The 20,645-nt window shown below is 40.8% G+C and overlaps 1 protein-coding gene across 9 annotated transcripts in view; it reads left to right on the forward strand.

The window, feature by feature from the left end:
• The window catches only part of TIAM1 (TIAM Rac1 associated GEF 1), a 460,276-nt gene that overhangs the window by 64,759 nt on the left and 374,872 nt on the right, over nt 1–20,645 (forward strand). The window contains exon 1 of one of the 9 annotated variants that reach the window (XM_033949527.1): nt 12,893–13,190. The exons of 6 other annotated variants lie outside the window; for them this stretch is intronic. The gene's annotated coding sequence lies outside the window, so the exon portion shown is untranslated. Of the gene's footprint in view, nt 1–12,892; nt 13,191–13,353; nt 13,373–20,645 lie in introns of those variants that run through there. 2 more of the 9 variants (XM_033949520.1, XM_033949523.1) reach the window with 2 other exon arrangements.

A 20,645-nucleotide genomic window follows, 5' to 3' on the forward strand; every position in this document is an offset into this window, starting at 1 on the left:
CCCGCGGCTTTGAACGGAAAGATCAACTGAGCTGGCCAGACACGCTGCTGCTCCACAAGGAAGGGAACGGAAGGGGAGGGGAAAGAGAAATGCTTCTGCTGCATAGGAAAGGGGACCCTAGGGAAATGCTGCTGCTGCTGTACAGTGAAAGGGAAAGGGGAAGAGAAATGCCTCTCCTGCACAGGAAAGGGGGAAGGGAAATGCTGCTGCTGCACAGGGAAAGGGAGGAGGAGGGAAAGGGGAAGAGAAATGCTTCTGCTGCACAGGAAAGGGGGAAGGGAAATGCTGCTGCTGCACAGGGAAAGGGAGGGAGAGGGAAAGGGGAAGAGAAGTGCTTCTGCTGCACAGGGAAGAGGGAAGGGAAATGCTGCTTCTTTTGCTGCTGCACCCAATTGGGGAAAGAGAGGGAAGGAAGGAGAAGGGAGAGGAGAGGAACAAGAGAAGCCAAGTTCATGGGAGGGAGGGAAGGAAAGGAGATATCAGACCATGGAGGGGGAAGGAGAGATGCCAGGGCATGGGGGAAGGGAAGGAGACAGATGCCAGACCAGGGGAAAGGAAGGAAGGAGGGAGGGAGAGAAAGGAAGGAAAGAGATGCCAGACCATGGAAATAGGACGGAAGAAGAAAGAGATAGGAAGGGAAGGGAAGACATAGAAACGTAGATTTTGAAAAGAAAGCAGAAAAATTGAACATTAAGTTAATGCCAAAGATGGATGCAAGGCAGAACGTGAAGACGGAGAGAAAAACAGTTAAAGGACAAGAAGGCCTGGAAACATAGTTGAAAGTACAGAAAAATAAAGTCAACAGACAACAAAGGTAGGGAAAATGATTTTATTTTCAATATAGTGATTGAAATGTGTCAGTTTTGAGAAAGAAAAGATATGAAACTTTAAATGTGAGGGCTGCAGAAAAAATAGTTAATGTCTTATTAAAGAAATGACAATTTTGCATAAGGTAAAACTTTATAGTTTATCTTTCCTTTTAACTGTTAAAGGAAAGTTTTATAAACTATAAAGAGTTTTACCTCATGCAAAATTGTCATTTCTTTAATAAGACATTAACTATTTTTTTCTGCGGCCTTCCAAGTGCCTACAAATCCAAAATGTGGCCCTGCAAAGGGTTTGAGTTTGAGACCACTGGTTTACATGAATTTGTTTAGGCACTCAAGCATTTTTCCCTGTTTTTCCCAGTGGGTTCGCAATCCTTCTAATATACCTGGGACAATGGGGGACCAAGCGAACCACCCAGGGTCACAAGGGAGCAGCATGGGCCTGAACCCACAACCCCAGGGTGCCGAGGCTGCAGCTTTAAACCCAACATCACATTCGTAGTGTGCTAGGGGATAGCCTGGCAAATATAGTCTGATTGGAGATTACATTACATTAGAGATTTCTATTCCACCATTACCTTGCGGTTCAAGGCGGATTACAAAAGAGTTATAGAAGGAGGGTTACAAAGTAAGATCACAGGTCATTTCCAAAGAGTAGATCAGGTAGTATCAGTGAGTTAGGGAGAAGATGGGAAGAAGGAAGGTTCTCATGGCATTAAGCCGTTTTCAGGGATTTCTTGAAGAGTATAGTTTTTATTTCCTTTCTGAACATCTTGTAGTCTGGGGTTGTTATCAGTAGATTGGAGATTTGGTTATATAATTTTGCAGCTTGAGTGGCTAGGAGGCCATCGTATAGTTTTTTCTGTTTAACTTCTTTGATTGGGGGGGGGGGGGTGAATGGGGTGTGTGTTTTTCTATGTCTGGTTGAGGTAGTTTGGATGAGGCGGTTGTTCAGGTAGGTTGGGCTGTCTCTGTTTATAGTTTTAAATAGTATACAGTAGAATTTAAATAGTATTCTTTCCTGGATTGGAAGCCAGTGTGAGTTGAGGCCTCTGTAATGCGGTCATGTTTCCTCAATGAGTAGACAAGTCTCAGAGCTGTATTTTGAATTGTTTGTAATTGTTTAATCATTGTTGCAGGGCAGGGGAGGTAGAGGATGTTGCAGTAGTCTAGTAGACCTAGGATTAGGGATTGTACTATGAGCTGGAATTGTGTTCTTTTGAAGAATTTTCGGACTTGTCTAAGGTTTCTCATAACTGCGAAAGATTTCTGTATTGTTTTATTTATTTGTGGTTGCATGATGCAGCATCTGGAGATGGCAGACATAGTTAGCAATCAAGGTAAAACATAATGTGATAAACATGGTATGTTGAGACATAAATTGGCAAGCATAGTATGGCAGAACATAGCATGCTAAATATAGTATTAACCCTTTATTTGGCATTGTTGCTCAGAAGCAACATGTGTTTTCTGTGGCTCTTATGGGAGATCTCCAAATGCCTGTTACCTGCACTGTTGCTCTCATTCAACATCAGGTTACGTAAAGGAGCCTTTTCACCGTCTACCAATTAAAGGGTTAAGAAACATGGCTGACAAAACATGACATGACTTGTCAAAAATGATAAGGCAAGTGTACATAACGAAGCATAGCATGGAAGATATGGGACAGCCACATTGTGTGGTAGATATGGTGTGAGAGATTGTAGCTTGGCAGACATAGTATGGCAAGTGCAAGCAGAGGACAAAGAAGGGTTTCAAGTACAAATTAACTACCAGGCCTTAACTTTCCCAAGGCATTGTTTTATTCAAAGTTTTCTTGGACCTTATTGGGAAAATCAATCACAGGTCATTAGGTAAAGTGACTTATGCTGTGCAAAATATTTATAAATCAATAAAGTGCCTAAAAATGGAAAGCACTTATCTTTCACGCCCTTTGTGGATTGGTCGGGCCTGCACGGATCGGCCACACAAAGCAGGTAAGTGAATCTAGCCCCAACACCCAAATTCTGTAAATGGCGCCTAAAGTTGCGTGCGTACATTGCTGTGCATAGCCTAATTGGCAATTAACACCTTATAATTGATGCTATTTAGGACTAACTAAAAGTTATGCGCATCTCGGAAGGTGTGATTCTGTAAAAAGTGTGCGCCACTTACACCGTGGAGTTTGAAAAGGAAGCATGGCCAGAGGCCTTCGTAAAAGGTGCATTGTTATAGAGTATTCGTAATGTGCACCTAACTTAGGAGCAGGAATTTAGGCCTCGATTTTAGCAGACCTAAATGCCAGCACCTAAGTTATGCATTGTACAGTGTCACTAAGCATGATTCTATAAAAGATGCATGTACCTTGTAGACTTGTGTTAAGCACCATTCTAGTCGGCACCAATGTCTTGGGCCCTAAGCTTGAAAATGTGTGTGAAAGATTATAGACTCCAGATTATTTCACCACTTTCTTGTTGTCGGTGACTTGTAGTGTGGAGTTTTGAGTCTCTGGTCCTGGAGAAAAGACCAGATAACTTTTGGTAGATTCCTAGTTTACATGGCACCTATATGTTCATAACAGCCTGAAGAAGAGAGGAGAAGACAAATGATCTAAATAGCTGCAGTTGATCAATAGGATTACAGCAATGTAAGATGTTCCCTACTTTGCAGTACATTATTATTGCCTAATAATGAAAACCCAAAGAAGGTTGAATATGAACCATCTGTGGTGCCACTGGCTTGGTTCAGACAATCAAAACAATTAAATAACCAGGATCATTTCTGTATACCACATTAATCAAGAATAACTAGAAAAGGAGATAGAGGGGTATAGATAGAGGATTATTACACAGGTCCTGGACCTGTTGGGCCACCGCGTGAGCGGACTGCTGGGCACGATGGACCTCGGGTCTGACCCAGCAGAGGCACTGCTTATGTTCTTATAACAAGCCTATAAGTTATCTTTCCCCAAATTCTATTAATACCAAGTGTCCATGGTGTTCCTGGTCCCATAGTTGGTGATGCTCATTGCTAAGTGACTGTTACCAGGTTACTAGGTTGCTAAGCAACAACATACACATGGTAACAGAAATAAATCATCTTGAAGGACTAAATGTACCATCCATTTTTTACATAACAACCAAAGTTGATGTGTTCACATCCCAAAACATGAAACTGGTGGGACAGACATGTACACTTTATATTATTTATGCATTAATTGTATCTTTGTAAGTGATTTTTCTTCCTTTTCTTTTTGTTATAACCCAAATATACAGTGCATCAGTGCTTTTCCTCTACTCATTTCGTATCGCTAATGTTCGATTTATCATCCAGCAGGAACTTAGAATTGGAAGGACTACCTACCACCTTACCAGCTACAAAAATTAGCTTTATTTGGAACTGCCCATACTCTATGACGATACTTCTACAATTCTTAGGATCTTGGCTAGGACTTAAGGCTCTTTTTACTAAGCTGCGATAGCGATTTTAGCGGGTGCTTAGTGCATGCGCTAGACCTTAACGCCAGCATTGAGCTGGCGTTAGTTCTAGCCGCGTAGTGCGGGTTTAGCACGCGCTAAAAACGCTATCGCAGCTTAGTAAAAGGAGCCCTTAAATACAAGTCCTAACCTAATATATAGCGATGTGAAAAAGTACCCACTTCCCCGATTTCCCCTATTATTGCATATATGTCGCACTGAACGGTTTCTGATCTTTAAACAAAATCTAATATTAGACAACGAGAACCCGAGTAAACCCATAGCACAGTTTTTAATCATTACTTTGTTTGTTTAAGGAACGAAGTTATCCAACATGTGAAAAATAACTGGTTGCACCACCTCTAGTGACAATAATTGCAAATGTTTCCTGTAATTTAATCAGTCTTTCACATTACTGTTGAGGAATCTTAGCCCACTCTTTTTTTTTTTTTTCAGAATTGCTTTATTTCAGACATTTGTAGGTTTTTGTGTATGAACTGCTTGTTTAAGGTCCTGTCACAACATTTCTATCATGTTCGAGTCAGGCTGGCCTAATTTTTTTTGTAATTTTTCTTTATAGCTACAAGATATTTAGAAATGTCAATTACATTACTTCTAAATGATGGACAATTTGGTATTTCAGAAAATTAAATAAGCGCTCAGTTCACTGATTGACTTTAAAAAAAACTCTAATGATGTAATTTTTTCATAATTTTCCTTTTATCCTTTCCACCCTAAAACGTGAACAGGCCCTTGAACCTTACAATATTCCTTACAATGGGACCAAATTTAAAGCATGTTCTATTGAGTCTACCCAAACCTTGGTTATATTAAGGCAACCTTTTACTAATGCGTGCTTACCATGTGGTATACTGAGGTGACCTGTGGTAAGCTTCAAATGTGTGCATGCTACCCACATGCTAAAACATCTTTTATTTTTTGGCATTGCCGCACACTAATACAGGGTTGTTTTAAGAATTTTATGGATATTTGGGAACCATTGGCTAAATACTGTAAAGAGGAATAATTAATTTAATTCTATAGTCAAGTAAACATACACATCCTGGGGGGGTGGGGGGTAAGGGAAGGGAATAGAATTGGAATTGATTCAAGGATTTTATGAATAATTTCATGAAGGTTTTATTATATTTGTTTATTAGCTGGGAGGGTGGGGGAAATTTCATTATGCAGTAGTAATTGTAAGTTTTGTTGCGCTTATTATGTAAGGTGAAAATATGTGAATCATTTATTGCGTATTTGTAGTTTGAAAAATTAATAAAGAATTAAAAAAATAAAAATAAAAAAAAAGAGCCCTTAGGGCCTGATTTTATGTTCCAACAATTTTATTGAGAACTGCACCTTAATTCACAGGAAACAGAAGCAGAAAACATTAGGTGAGAACAGGCATCCTTACTGTGCCATAAATTATATAAAATACTAAGGGCTCCTTTTTACTAAGGTGCGCTGGCGTTTTTAGCGCACGCAGGATATTACCGTGCCCTACGTGGCTAGAACTAACGCCAGCTCAATGCTGGCATTAAGGTCTAGCACGCGCTGTTCCTCGCGTTAATGCCCTAACGCAGCTTAGTAAAAGGAGCCCTATGTGTTTTCAGGACTACAATAAATGACAGAGATCTGTCAAAGAGTCAATGGTATTTTTCTGATATATCTACTTAGAAAACCTCCCGAGTTCCCCTCCGCACCTCCCCCTCCCCTTACAAGCTCGTCAGCCGAACTGACACCAAGGAACAATGACCTGAGTAAACATCAAACATGTCCATAATTTCGTGCAGTAGGGCCTGATTTTATAAATGGTGCCCCATTCACGGATGCCTAGCGACGCCTAATTTGGTTCCACCTGCAACTTAATTGTTTTTAATTGGTTTAAATGGCATGGTAATTGACCACCAAAGAAAAAAGTGGGTTTGAGCAAATGGACTTCCAGTGAGAGCCTGGAGAAATAGTCAATGAATCAGCCTCATGGCTTTTACACAGCTCGAGAAAAGGAGCAAAGGGAAGGACCTGGGAAAACGGCACAGTGCTAAGTAAGGACTCTTACCTAAAGTAGCCAGACTGATGCAGTTTTTTAGTGCTTCATTTGTGCTGATTTTTTTTGTGAAGCTCGACCCAGTGTTTTGACCCCCTGAGACAGGTGTATCTCTAGGCCGAACAAGGTGCTGTGTCTGATCTTGTGCATGGATGCATTTTATTTCTGTGGATTTGTACAAGAAACTGACTATTCTCCTGGCTCTCATTGGAAGCCAATTGATTAACTCCATTTTTTTTTTTTCCTTTGGATTGTTTGATCGTGAGTTTTCTTCCTATTGGACTGTTGCATTTGATTTTGGGGGTAATTGACCACACCATTAAAAACCAATTTTTAAAAAAACATTGTTTTAATTGTCAATTTAGGTTGGGTGTGGATATCCATATGGCATATAGCGATACCTAAGTTGAGGCATCCTCCAATGCCTATGCCTATCTGAAAAGAAGGCATAGTTAGGGGCAGAGAATAAGTATGGAAATAAATACTAGCCTGTACTCAGTTTAACAATTGTTTATTAATACTGTATATCCATATATGAGGACACACAAGTCTTAAAGACAGACATAGTACGTTCTAAATTCTGGACAAAAGCCAGCCCCTTATATAGGGAATTTGGCATCGTCAACACAAAGGTACCACATGAATGCATAAAAGTAGATTCATTATTATAGATTGTGGTATACAGCCTATGCCTGCTAGGAGTGGCCCTAGAGCAGTGCATAGTTTAAAGGCAAACCCTTCTCTTACTGACCCATTTAAACCTCCATCTGATTCATTAGGTGACTTTTCCTCCTTGACCCATAGAGGGAGCCAGAGAACAGAAGTGCAGATGGCCCATCCCCCACTCAATCCTAAGGTTACTCATAGGAAATCCTTTTCACCTGAGGGTCGGGGGCGGGGCTGCAGACTGCTTGCTCACAGAACTAAGCTTCTAGAGCATCAGAGGGGGGAGGGGGAGAAGGAGGACAGGCAGCAGCGCTCAGGGCTGAGAGCTCTGGTAACGGTCAACTGCCAGAATGCATGGAGCTGACAGAGGCTGGAGAGGAGGCACTTTCCTGTATGATTGAAGAGCCTCATGATATGGAGCTGGACCCAGAGCCAATTGCTGAGCCTTTGCATGAAGTTTGTTGCATGAAAAGCAAGCAGCTGTTATTGCATGAGTGAGTAGCTAATGCCTTGCTATTTAAGTGACTTCCAAGTTTTGTGTTAACCTGGGGAGCTGAAGAGCAGTGAAGCTCCTAAGTGAACTTAAAAAGACTGATTTGTTTTTGCAACCTTTTGTTTCTCTTTGTGAGAGAAAAGGACTGTGGCTGTCCCAGGCAGTGGGGTTTGCCCCGCGTATTAAGTGGTGGGATAGTGGGCCTATTTTGGCAGTTTGTCATCATGTGGAGCACACTGCCTGGCCAGCACGTCCGCTGCTGGAGGAGTTAAAATCATAGCTCTGATTAAGGCTGAAGTAGTCAGCTCTAAAGACTGTTTTTGGTTTTGGAGTTGTGTGTTTTTTTCTTTAAATGTATGAACTGAGTATTGGCTGTGGGATCAGCCCAGTTTTGAAGAAAGACTTGTGCTTTATGAAGTTGGGAACTATAATTTTGGACAGAATCCGCTGAGAGACTGTTTGCTCATATATTTTTGATTATTGTTTGCTTGGGACTATTTCTATACGCAGAAAACATCCTGACAAATTTTATGTTTATTTTGAGTGAAAGAATAAAACCCAAGTTTTTGACAAGAAACCTTACTTACCCGGTTTTGCGGTGTTTCTCTTCTTTTCTTTTCCTTGTGCTGCCCGCAGCGGCGCACAAGAGTATTTCTTGAACCAGTGGCTCAGGGCCCATTGTCCTGAGACGGCTGGTGACAAGGTACATAGGTTATTTTACTCTTCCATGATACTCTCCTTTACCCCTTTGACCATCTGGAGGCCTAAGAACATAAGAATTGCCGCTGCTGGGTCATACCAGTGGTCCATCGTGCCCAGCAGTCTGCTCACATGGCGGCCCTTAGGTCAAAGACCAGCGCCCTAACTGAGACTAGTCCTACCAGCGTTCGTCCTTGTTCATTATGAACTTGTCTAACTTTGTCTTGAACCCCTGGAGGGTGTTTTCCCCTATGACAGACTCCTGAAGAGAGTTCCAGTTTTCTACCACTCTCTGGGTGAAGAAGAACTTCCTTATGTTTGTACTGAATCTATCCCCCTTCAACTTTAGAGAGTGCCCTCGTTCTTTCTACCGTGGAGAGGGTGAATAGTCTGTCTTTCTCTACTCTACTAAGTCTATCACCTTCAGTACCTTGAATGTTTCGATCATGTCCCCTCTCAATCTCCAAGTATTTATTAGGGCTATAAACTGGTCAGTACCCAAGATACAAGTAACTTATTATGTTTTTCCTCTCCAGAAGGGCAGTGAAATGCAGATTCAACAAAGAGGTCATACATAATGCATGTAGTTAATGCTCCTACTACTTCCAGAAGAATCCTAGCTTAATATTAGAGATAGAAATATACTTATTAATGTAAGGTGGAATTTTTCCAGTTCCACATAAGCATGGCCGTCTTAAGAGTCACTAGGCATAGTAAGGCACCGATAAATTAGGCCAGGAAAACCCTGGCCTAATATACCAGCACCTACCACAAGGATGCCTATCAACACCTAGGCGTGATTCTATAAAGGACACCTAGCAGTTGATTGACAATCGTGTGGAGCGGTGCTTACAAGTTAGGCACCACTAGGCATCGTTTATAGAATCAGGCCTTCACTGCCGACAAAATTGGTGTCAGTGAGGGCTCCTGCGCTAATTTTTCTTAATTACTGCTTGCTAATGGCAACATTAGTGCATTACAAACAAAATCATCAAATATACAAAAAACATTTTAAAAATTTTTTATGAAGTGCTCAGACCAACCACCTATGTGCTCAATGGGTTCAAGCAACAGTGGCACATGGGACCATCACAGCACTTCAAAAAGTCCCATACTGCCCAAAACATTAGTGCATGGCCATTTTCTGTCTGCAGTAGAATGATCTTAGCATGCGGGGAGGACCTGCATAAGAGCATGCCAAGGCCACTGTCTACTGCAGCTTTGTAAAAGGACCTCTTAGTGTTCAAAATCCAGCTGTGTGCCTTGCAAGTTATACTGGTTCTCAAATTTTTTTTGTATTGGTTATCGAGCATTCTTCAGTTTGCTGTAGACTCAATCTTAGTATATCCAGCTCATCCCTCTCAGTTCCTATGAGCGGCGAGAGCAGCGAGAGCCAAACTGCTAAACTGCTAGCACAGTTTAATAGAAGCGGGGGTAAGTCTTAGTAGTATAGATCCATCCTCACCCTGAGACACCATACCACGTGCCATCCTCATGCATCAACTATTTTGCTCTTAGGGGCTGACACTCTCTTCCCTCCTCAGGCTGAAAATCTGAACCCGCAGAGCCGGGACTGGGAAGGGGAAAGGATGAAATATGGCAGCTATCCCCGACGTTATGCAGCAAACGGAGCTAATAGAACAGCCTGTCCGTGCACCTCTAATATTCCTCCTCCAAAGTGATTATTCCAGCTACCCTTCCCTTGCTACCCCCTTACCCTTCCCTACTCCCCCAACCCTCCCTCTAGCAGAGCATCAACTTAGCCCTACCTTTGTTTACCCCCTCCCTGTAGCATCTCCCTCCCCATGGTATCAGTACCTTCCTACATAAACTATCCCTGAAACCCACCACCATTAAATGTAAAACATCTTCTCTTTTTTTTTTTTACCATCCTGGACTGACCAGGATGGTTTTAATAATAACCCCCCCAAACCCTCCCCCCCAAAAAAAAACAAACCTGTTTTATATTTAATGTTGATGGGTTGCAGGGTGGCAGTGGGCTCTAGCCCACCCCAACCTAGCAACCCACCAACATTAAATATAAAACTTTATTTTAGATTATTTTCAGTCAGACTCGGAGCCCATCTGCATTACATTTTCTTACCTGATATGGCCTGTGGCCCACCCTGGAGGAACGTGATAAGGGCAGACTTCTGCTGCAGCTAAACTGTGCTGTCACAAACAAGGGAGAAATTAAGGCTCCAGCTCCAGCCCAGCCCAATGCCCGACCTCTGTTTTGCCTCATGCCCGCCTAATCTCTCCCACCACTGCGTACCATTGGGCCAGACAAGTAGGGAGGTGGAGTTGGAGGAGGAAGTCAAAAGGAGAGGTGGAGCTGGAGGAGGAAATCAAGAGGGCAAGCCTACAGTCATAATCAGCGCCCCACCCCTCCCCCCAACTCGCTGCCTCAATCTTCTCTTGTGGCATGGCTTCCTCCTCTCTTCAGCAGTAATTTTAATTATGTCAGCCAATAATTCACACCGCTAGTGTGGTTGTTGGCTTGCGCGTGCTGGCAGCGCACCAGAAATGAATTTAACAGAAATGAATTCACACCGGGATGCACTGCAGGGGCTGACACAGTTAAATTAATTTCTGTTGTGTTACCGACATGTGCAAGCTGATGATCATCGCAGCCCATGGGTGCTATTGCTGCCATCAGGTGAGGGCCCAAAACAGAAAGCAAGGGGACACCTTGAAGCCCTGTTTACTCCTTCGTAATGCCGGCTCTGGTCCGCGTGCCACATAAAATGGCCAAGCAGGCCAGATTCTGCCTGTGGGCCTTGTGTTTGACATAAGTGCCTTAGACAGTCAGAGGTGATCTTTAACCCTGCCAATATTTCTAAGAAAATTTTAACCCAACTTAATAAATAGCAACAAAACAGAAAATTACCTTTTTATATTGGACTAACTTAATACCATACCATACATTTTTCTTCTATAGTGCAAATTTCAGCTAGGATTCAATGCGGTTTACAATAAGAGTAAGAACTGAGGTAGGCTCCTGAGATTTTGTTATAGGTCCAAGGAAAAAAAGGTGGGTCTTAAGCTTCTGCCTGAAGATGTAATACTGGCGTGGTTGTCGCAGGTGGAGAGAGAGAGAGTGTTCCATATCTTGGGTCCCTGGTACGTGAACGTTGATTCATGCAGCTTCTTCCTAAGTACGTGTGAAGGAAGGGTAGGCTAGTTTGTACCGCTGATGTGTGCTTGCATTGAGGAAGGAGGGCGTAACCATTATCTTTGCACTAAGTCAGTGGTGTCAAAGTCCCTCTTCGAGGGCCGCAATCCAGTCGGGTTTTCAGGATTTCCCCAATGAATATGCATGAGATCTATTTGAATGCACTATTTTCATTGTATGCTAATAGATCTCATGCATATACATTGGGGAAATCCTGAAAACCCGACTGGATTGTGGCCCTCAAGGAGGGACCTTTGACACCCCTGCACTAAGTCTTGCAGAATTATCCCCATAGATGGCTTTGTGTCCCATACAGGTTATCTTGTATTGTATTTGTCTCTTCACAGGGAGCCAGTGTAATAATAATAATAATAACAACTTTATTTTTCTATACCGCCATAGTCGAAAGACTTCTAGGCGGTTTACATTGAAGAAGGCTGGACAATCAGCAAATTACAGAGTGCAAGAAGTGAAAGGTTACATAAGAAATAGGTAAAGGACAGCAACTCCTTCAGGAGTGGAGAGATGCTTTCATATTTGCTCTTCTGGAAAATCAATATAGCTGCTGTGTTTTGGAGAGGTTGTGGTCTCCCCCCCCCCAAGACAATACCACCTTCTTCAGATCAGAAATGATTACAATTTGTTATTTATTAATTAAATTTTCTATATTGTTCTTCCAGGGAAGCTCACAATGGTACTCAAACATTTTCCCTGTCCCAGTGGGCTCATAATCTATCTAATGTACCTGAGGCAATGGGGGGGGGGGGGGATTAAATGAATTGTCTAGGGTCACAAGGAGCAGCATGGGTTTGAACCCACAACCTCAGGGGGCTGTAGCTTTAACCAGTGGGCCACATTCTCCCTCTTCTGATCCTTGTCATCATTTGCTCATTTTTGATCTGAAGAAGGTGGTATTGCCTTTGGAAAACTAATCAAAAATGTATGTAGACCAAATAAAAAGTATTATTTTATCTTCGTTTTATTTATTACCTTTAAAAGTTCACTAACTCTCTACCAAACCACTTAAACTTGAAATTAAAATAGGCTGGTTTTCCCTGACATTTCAACTGACTTGAACCAGAATCTAAAAAGCTGGCAACACCTTGTTAAAAACAAAACAAAACCTAAAGCCAGGATTTTGCCACACTAATTGCTTGCTAAAAGCTCTAGTCCCACATCACATCTTGAACTAAACAGCCAAAGCTGTAATTGTGCCCTAATCTCATTCATTTTTCACCAAAATTGGGTGATAAGGGAGAAGTGGTTTGGCCTCTTTTGCAGAAGGAAGGCGACAAATCAGCCAATGGGCGTTTTAGGTGATCATTCCAGATGTGCTAACACGCATTCCCAAACTGGGAATATTATATTTCCCAAGAATAAACTCTGCATCCTTTTGCAAAGGAGTTTGAGTATTCTGTTTCCCAATAAACTCTGCATCCTTTAGTTTAAGTAAAATTGTCTGTTTCAGCTGCTCTTCCTCATGCAGCCACCGATTGGCTACCTCCACATGCTTTCAGAGTTGTGAATTTGGGAAGCCCCCCCCCCCCCCCCCCTGCGGTCTCCAGAAGCAATTAGACACAGGGGCAGGAGGTTCACCTCAGCCAGAGGATGCCAAAAGGACAATTCCGACTAGAATGATGAAAGGAGGAAAAGGACAGAAGAAACAAAACCCAACAAACGTCCACACACCCAAGTGGCTGCCGTGATGAAATGTAGCGAGAGTTACACCCACTCAGGCAGCCGGAAGCCCAGTGGCACTGGAGCACCTCTTCGGAGCTGGCGCTGGATCTTAAAGCATGTGGGGCAAAAAGTGGTTTGGCTCAGGCCGGTAAGTTACGCTAGAGCCTGGTTCACCTGCGTGAGAAGTTTAGTCTCCCTTTAAGACCGCATGTGTGCAAACTTCTGGCTGTGGTTTAAAGGGAAAGTGTTCCATTTCAATGGCCCTGTAGCACCTTTGATCTTTTGCGGTGGATTCACGATAGACTCCTAGAGGATTAAATCAGGAAGGTGGTGTGTTGTGTGTTCCGGTTTGATTTTTCACATTGATATCGTGGGGGGGACTCATGCACGCAGACTGTAGTTTTTTTAAATTCCGCCTCCGGTTAGTGCTTGAAAATAGTGCAAAATCCCCCCCTCCCCCCCAACAAAAGTGAAATGAAAACAGTGAAGACCGGGCGAAAAACTCCCTGCAGCGATGGCTATTTATGAGGAGGAAGAGCATGATCGTTGTCTACTACCAAAAAAAAAAAAAAAAAAGTCAAGTTATGTGATCTTGAAACGAACTGTCCTCGTCTTCTCTTGAGCCGGAACGTTCAGGGTTAATGCGACTTGTGCCTCGTCCGTGGCCCTTGTTTTCGAATTCTCGGGGAAAAAGTTCTCGCGCGCGCACTTGCCTGACCCCTTTGTCTCTCCATAGTTCGGGCTTGTCTGCAAGGTTTTTGCTTCTGCCCCTTACCCCTCCTCCCCTTTGAAATAGTATCCCCCACTGCTAGTTCCCCTGCTTCAAAACCTACCTAAAGACAACTGTTGTAAATGCTTTCTGTCTTGATCTGTTTCTAAGTCCATTATTCTAATTTGTATTTTATCTGGATCCCATGTATTAGCTCACCCTGTTGTGAGCTGCCTAGAACTTTTTCGGTATATAAGAATAAAATTATTATTATTATCTCGTTTGACTCTGAAATTTGCCACCACACCGTTCATACATCAGTCCCCCTCCCCTTATTCCTTTTTAACCCATGTATGTTTCCCTTTCTTCCAGCTTATGCTTTAGAGACTGCTTGGGGGGAGGGAGGGGTGTTCTTACCAAATGCATCTATCTGTGTGGCTTGTGTTAACAGTTCATTGTAGCTCTGCATTGATTGACCTGAGTTTTTGAGGTGCTGCGCTCTTTAGAGAGGTCTTTTGTAAGTTATAAATTAATCATCCATTCTTATGTACTGAGAAACTGAGGGACTTGAAAGGTATTTAAATGCACAAAAAGATAGTTTTCATTTTAAATTCTTTATTGGTTTTTGAAACTTCAAAAATGCAATACACAAATATATATCGTATAATAAGTTAATAAAAGCACATTCAACTTACAAATATGCATAACCAACCATTTTCAACCTTACCCACCCACCCAATGATTATTCAATAAAACACTGAAAGGTAGACTATTCCAATAACCTTAACCTATTCAAATTAAAAATGGGTGGGGGTGCACAAAAAGATAGTGATTTAAGTATGGAACTTTAGAGGTTTGATGCTTTATACCTGACCAGACCTGAGGATTCTGAATAATCATTGTGACACTTCTGTCTGCTTCTGCCCTGTCATTAGATTCCCCTCCCTGGACTGATCATGCCTTTTCCATGTGCATTACCTTATTCAGTGAATCATTTCTCTGTCTGCTGTTTACTAACTACCTTCTCTCCTCCCTAATCAGCTTTCCTTCTTTGGCTTTTTTTTTTTCTCTTTATATTTCTGCTTGAATCTTCTTAGTGCTTCCTCCTGCTGTGGGTCTCTTCCTGGTAACCCTGCCCCTCCCTGCCATGCTCTTTTCACTTGCATACAATTTCCTGTAATCTTTCTAATCTGCGTATACATTCTGTGTATTTCTGAGGAAAATGCTAGAGATTTTATGTTAAGTGGAGAAAGATGTGTAATCCTGATTACTGAATTTTAAATTATTATGTTGCTTATGTAAATGGATTTCCAATTTTTTTTATTTTTAATTTTACAAAGTCCATTTAATACATGACCACTCCCATTGCCACAAAAATAAGATGTAAGTTTAGCCTTGTTGAGAGATTGTTGCCTTCCACAGACCAAGTAGCAGGGATTTCTGATCAGCCTGGAGTTCCATGCTATAGATTAAAATTGCTGTAGAAATCAGTTTCTCTACAGTACCTCTCCCTCCCCCCCCAGGCATAACCAACAAATTGTCATGGAAATTGATATCAAAAGTATTAACGCACTGATAATTATTTATTGGGATATAATAACCATTTTAATGAAGCTGTTCACCCCAGGTGGTGTACAGCAGTCGTGAAATGAGCAAGCATAAATATTGAAGCTGAAATCAATTTCTGTCACCTTGAAAATTTGTATCATTAATAATGCCAACATAGATTCCCTGATGTCCTCCATTCGCTTTAATTGTTACATAAGAATATAAGAATTGCCATACTGGGATAGGCCGAAGATCCATTAAGCCCAGCATCCTGTTTCCAAAAGTGGCCAACCCAGGTCCCAAGTACCTAACAAGATCCCATATAGTAAAACAGATTTTATGCTACTTATCCTAGGAATAAATAGTGGATTTCCCCAAGCCATCTCAATTGCCTTTGTATTTCTCTTTTAGGAAATTATCCAAGCCTTTTTTTTTTTTTAAACCCCGCTAAGCAAACTGATTTCACCACATTTTCCAGCAACAAATTCCAGAGTTGCAAAACTCTTCTTGTTTTCTAGCTCTCACCTTCTGCATTCCTTCATTAGTAACATTGGGGCCCATCTACTAAGGACCCTTTTTACAAAGCCGCAGTAGTGATGCTGCTGTGGTAAATACACCGAAGCCCATAGGAATTGAATGGGCTTTGGTGCATTTATTTACTACCCCTCCCCTTTTTTTTTTTTACAAAACCGTAGTGGTAACAGCTCCAATGCTCATAGAATTCCTATGAGCATTGTAGCTGTTTACTGCTAAAAATCATGCTACAGTTTTGTAAAAGTGTGTGTGTGTGCGAGTGTGTGTGGGGGGTTAGTTAGTTAATTTTATAGTCCGTCCTCTTAGAATGGGTTAAAGAATTACATACTTAATACATTCAATAGTGGGAGGTTTCAGTTGCAAGATGGTGCAAGATAGAAAAAGGTCAATATGCAAGGAGTAAGGAATATGAGAAGAAACTGGGGTATGGTGCAAGTGTAGCGCTAGGTATACAGTTTCGATTTGCGTTTAACACATCATTTTGGATTATGGCTAATTCTGGAGTTTGTGGAAGGTGGTCACAAGATACATATGAGCAGTGGTTTACATGCAAGTAAGCTATGCATAGAAGTAGGAGAAGTTAATGGCTAGAGCAGTGTCTCTCAAACTTTTTTAGTTCCGGTACACTAAACGGAGCAAATGTTTTTCATGGCACATCATAACTGAAATTATAAAATTGCAAAAACAACCCAAAAATGAAATTTGAGAGTTATTTATTTAAAGCTCTTTAAGCTATGTATGGGTAATTATAACAATTGTGAAACTAAGGGCTCCTTTTACTAAGGTGCGCCAGCGTTCTTAGCGCAAGCAGGAAATTACCGCGCGCTTCGCTTCTAGTACTAACACCTGCTCAATGCTGGCGTTAAGGTCTAGTGCGCACGACAATGTTGCGTGTTATTCCGCGCGTTAAAGCCCTAACGCGGCTTAGTAAAAGGAGCCCTAAAATAAATAGAATAGAATGGCTAATGAATGTGATGGATGTGCTTGTTTTTGAGTGCAAATTAACTCAAAACGTGGCTCAATAGTCCACAGAAAAACATGTATTTCATCGTCCACCATTTGCAGTCGTTCTCTTTTTTTTTTTTTTAGATTTAATTTCTGTCAGAGCTGAAAATCCAAGTTCGCAAAGATAGGAAGATCCAAATGGTAAAAAAAGCCTTGATTGCTTTGTTGCTCAAGTTAGGATACTCCATAAAAAGTAAAGCTAAGATTACCTGCCGTTAGTTTTCAAGAACTAATCACGTCAAAGATTGATGCTTGTCTGGGCGGTTGTATCCTTGCACACATGGACACTCGTAACATTGACAGACTCTTGCGTATGTGATATACATGTTATCTATTCTAGTGTGTACTTTATGAAGGTAATTTTAAAATTCTAGAATCTCTCGTGGCATACTTGGAATCTCTTCGGGGCACAATACTGTGCTGTGGCACACAGTATGAGAGCTAGAAGCATAGATTTTCAGTTTATATATACAGCAGAGAGCAAGCTGTCGTCCCACATGGCAGGAATCCCTAACTGAAAGGAAGCACCTATGGCTCAGTGGGTAAAGGCACTGCTTCCATCTTACAAATGTCGTGGGTTCAAATCCCAAGTATGGTCAGATACCCCAGACCATATTTGTATTTTTTTAGTGACAATCTGCCAGCTAGGTGCATAATGTTGACTGTGCACCAGGCTCTGAACTACTGCAGCCACTGTTTGTGAGTAATGTATTTCTTTTTATGTTCTTAACCTTTTGGAAACGAGGTTTAGAATCCAATAAATATATTTTTCATGTGCTTTGCTTAAGTAATGCATTATTAAACATATTTGACCTTTATATCAACCTGGAATCTTTAGGCCAAAAAAAATAGAAGCTTTAGTATGTAATATATACATTTTTTCCATGTACTTTGCTTAAGTAATGCATTATTAAACATCAAAAAATAGAAGCCCCGTTTGCCTATATGAGAATGTCTAAGTCACGTCCACCTAACTTCTCTTCGCCCTAAACTCTCGCCTGTTACTGTATGAGAAAATTAAAGGAATGTATATTGGAACAAGTTCCTCTATATATGTTGAATTGGGATGCACACATTGTATATTTTAGGTATGTCAAATTGTAACTAGTTTGTGAAATAAAGAAATGAATATTGGGACTAGACCCTTTGTATAGAAATATGTTGAGTTAAGATGCTCACATTACAGTGACTTTCATTCCGCCATTACCTTGCGGTTCAAGGCGGCTTACATAAGAGGTTATCTGGACATTTCCAGAAGAGTTAGAGTTGAGTGGTTACTTTGGGGGATTGAAATGCTTCCTGCACATTGTATTATAAGTATATTAAATTGTAAACCATTTTGACTTTATATATTATGTATGTTAACCCGTAACCCATTCTGAGCTTGTTGGGGAGAATGGAATATAAAACTAAATAAATAAATAAATAAATTTTATAAAATACATGTGCAAATCATGATGCCACTGTATCTCCACCCACACTCCTTCCCTGAACATGCTTACGCTAAAGTTGCATGCAGGTATGAACCTATTTGCACTGTGCATATGTTTAGGTAAGAGATAATTTTTAGAAGAGGCCTTTTATACGTGAATAAGACTATAAAACTATCTCCCATAAAGAGCAATTTACAGATCCCGAGGCTGATAGAGCACGTGTGTGCAGATGTTGGTGCAGGAAAAGCTTGTCTGTGTACAATTTTCTGGACCGATGATGCAGAAAAGGGATTTTGTGCAGAATGACCTCCCACTATTTATTAGAGAGGAAAAGCACTTAGATAAATTCAAGTCCAAACTTAAGAGTTTCCTTTTTATAGATGCTTTTAGTGAATAAATCTTAAAGACTCGGTCTCTTTTTACTTTCTATTTTATATATTATTATAAATTTTATCTGTTGCCCTTCCTATTGTTTTTTCCTTAAACGTTATTAAATTAATATTGATTGTAACCCATTAATAATTTTCCCTCTGCCTTGATATTATATGTATAAGTTAAACTATGTATAGAAATGTTTGTATTTGTTATTTTTTTAATTCAATATGACTATTGTTTGTCTGATTTGTTGCCCATATTTGATTATTTATGAAATTGTACATCGCTTAGAAATTGTGATAGGCGATTAATCAAATTATATAATAAACTTGGAAACTTGGAAGCTGACCCTGTGCAAAGCTGTGTGCTAGTCTATATCACACACTCATCTATAAAACTCGTTCCAAGTGCCTATTGTTCTCTAATCTTCTTTCACCTATGAATCTTCTTCCTTCATCTTCCTACTGTTTATGCCAAAGACCTCAGAAAACACCCTCCTCTGTCCCATACAGGCTGTCTCTTTAAACGGGGAGAATCACGTGTACCCTCCTCATCGGTCTAGGCTCTTTTTTTTTTCAATTTGATTTGTGAAACTTTTATATTTTAGAAACTTTTATATTTAAAGCACCTTTTTTTGAAATTCTATAGTGCTATACTTATCTTAATACGTGCTTAAGTGGTTGGAAAAAAAGTGCTTAAGCGGTTGAAAAAAAAAGCCTAGACCGATGAGGAGGGTACACATGATTCTTCCCGTTTAAAGAGACAGCCTGTATGGGACGGAGGAGGGTGTTTTCTGAGGTCTTTGGCATAAATAGTAGGAAGATGAAGGAAGAAGATTCATAGGTGAAAGAAGATTAGAGAACAATAGGCACTTGGAACGAGTTTTATAGATGAGTGTTTGATCTATGGTTCCAAATTATTAATTTTTGCCTTCACTTAGTGTATAGGCTATATCACACAGCATATGAAAATGAATGGTAATGCGGCTATCGGCTATTCTGCCCATTTTCAGAAAAGTGCCCAGAAGGTTTTAAGGCTGAACACAATGCAGGAGCTTTTAACACCACATCTAACGAGGCATAGAAGGATTATTCTTATGCAGTGGCGTCTGTGAGGATTTAATGCCTGTTTTTCCTGAAAGCATATCAGTACCTGAAACCTTTTTCATGATCTCCATGAACAGAATGGATTAAAAAAAAAAAAAATGGCAGAAAGAGGAAGGTGGCAGTTCTATTCTAAACGCAGCTACAGCTGCATACAGGGCTGAGCAGAAAAAAAATATCACTATGATATTGTGCACATAAATATCAGCATTGCAAAAACTTTATGCACAGAATAATCTCTTGCACAGATACATGACAATACTTTTTTCTGCTCAGACATATGCACATTACTACCTGCCTCTAGTGCAGAATCTTTTGCACATGCATCTCCCTAAGTACCAAACAAGTTTTATCCAAGTTCTATTTACATATAATTGGTTTATTGCATTGGCAAGCAAAAATTGTGTGTTAAGCATTGGTGCACTGCTCTAATGCAAGCTTTTCTGTACGCCCCCCTCCCCCAATAATTCTGGTCTGCACTGTTAAGGAGATATCCCAGCTGCCAGCTTCAAAAGCCTGACATCTCTTGTCCATTATTTTATGAACTTGCAGGTTTCCATATTTAAATATTCAACAGGCTCCTCCCCTTTCCCATGTCTTATCACCAAGCTTTGTAAAAAATCTGAACAGCTAGTCAAAGGAGCTTGTGTATGGATGTAATTAAATTAAGCTAAGGCAATCTGGTGCTGGGGAGGGTTTTTTTCTTTGAAGAAAGGGGCAGTATTCTTTCCCACTGTTTTAAGGACAAAACTTAACCTGAGTGCAATTTAAACCTCTTTTGTACTGTTGATGATTTGGGGTGTTTATTGGATTCACAAGGCATTAGCAGTACACAATGTGACCAGGTAACAAAATTAGATGAGGTGAGTATATTCTGTCTCACTGAGCCTGTGGAT

Source organism: Geotrypetes seraphini, chromosome 6, assembly GCF_902459505.1.
Source record: "Geotrypetes seraphini chromosome 6, aGeoSer1.1, whole genome shotgun sequence".
In the NCBI taxonomy this organism is placed as follows: Eukaryota; Metazoa; Chordata; class Amphibia; order Gymnophiona; family Dermophiidae; genus Geotrypetes; species Geotrypetes seraphini.